This window comes from Theropithecus gelada, chromosome 11, assembly GCF_003255815.1.
Source record: "Theropithecus gelada isolate Dixy chromosome 11, Tgel_1.0, whole genome shotgun sequence".
NCBI classification, from domain to species: Eukaryota; Metazoa; Chordata; class Mammalia; order Primates; family Cercopithecidae; genus Theropithecus; species Theropithecus gelada.
The window spans coordinates 92,180,987-92,182,687 of NC_037679.1; positions in this window are offsets into that span (position 1 = coordinate 92,180,987).

Consider the following 1,701-nt stretch of genomic DNA (forward strand, 5'->3'; position numbering starts at 1 on the left):
TTACCAAGGTACTCCTCCTGTTTTGTTCCATGTACAGTAAAACCACTCTTTTGTAAGCATGTGTTTAAAACTGTTCTGGCATCATCAGCTGCCCAGCTGGCAAAGCTCACACCATCAGGGTGAGTTGGCTTTAATGAGGAAGGTAAGCAATTTTATTTTGTAGAAAGAGAAGTAGAGAATATGAATAGGAATGAATTTAGCATTAATGGCTGCATTGAGGGCACATTTGTAGAAGGTGTTATTAAATACAAGTAGTTTTGTAAGATCTGAAATTTATAAAAGTTTTAGCCCAAAAACACCTTATTTACATGAACTAGAGTTCTAAATACATTATTGGAAGTATATTTCTTCAAACCTGCCATTGGCATGCCATATTGGGACATACATTTAGAAGCTTCTCAACTTTCCATAAGAGTTGTTCAGGAGGGGCTGATTTATCTTACAATAGTGTACAGTCAAATACAAGCAGCATGCCTTATTACATATGGGTATGTAATACTTGATTTGGTTTTCTCAGGCAGCAATGGTTTGTATCAGGGTAAAAATCAAGTTACACTGTCAACAATATTAGGATATGAAAAACTCATTTATTTATTTATTTAAGGGTATACTGGATTTCTCCCATTATCTGCTCCACATCTACTCTCCTTCCTACTGTTTACTTTGTGGGGATGCACCTCATGAACTATATTAGAGGTCATCAAGCTACAGCCCATGGGCCAGGTATTTCATTTACATAGTCTATGGCTCCTTACCTCTACAACTGAAGAGTTTAACATACTGCCATAAAGGCTAAACATTTACTATCTAGCCCTTTACAGAAAAACTTGGCCAACCCCTGACTACATCAAATCTTTGCGCTCTAGTTTTTGTTTAGTGCAGCCAACATTGAGAACGTTTATTTTGAAGCAATCTCCAATTGAGCAAAGTGACACAAACAATGATTTTGGAATGCCTTCATTTACAATGCAATGCTTACATTTTAATACTCTTGTAGGAGAAAAAGCAACTGTATAAATGAATGTAGAGTGACTTTCTGCAGCATTTTGAACCTACTTCAGAGAATTACACTGTGGGAAAACTACCATTGTAATGAGTGTAGCAAAATCTTCTTAGGTATCTGAAAAGTCATACTGGATGGAATCCAGTGTCCAATCTTTTGGCATCCCTGGGCCACATTGGAAGAACTGACTTGGGCCACATATAAAATACATGAACACTAATGACAGCTATCAGTTATTGTGGCTCAAGAAAATTCTTCTGGTGTAGCCCAGGGAAGCCAAAAGATCGGATACCCCTGATTTAGAAGGAGATGTAAATATTAGAATGAATTACTATTATGTTCATTTTGTTCCCTTAGCCAGAGAAAGGCCAAAAGACGCTCCCATCAGGGTATTAAGAAATACATTGGGCCGGGCGCGGTGGCTCAAGCCTGTAATCCCAGCACTTTGGGAGGCCGAGACGGGCGGATCACGAGGTCAGGAGATCGAGACCATCCTGGCTAACACGGTGAAACCCTGTCTCTACTAAACACATACAAAAAACTAGCCGGGCGAGGTGGCGGCGCCTGTAGTCCCAGCTACTCGGGAGGCTGAGGCAGGAGAATGGCGGGAACCCGGGAGGCGGAGCTTGCAGTGAGCTGAGACCCGGCCACAGCACTCCAGCCTGGGTGACAGAGCAAGACTCCGTCTCAAAAAAAAA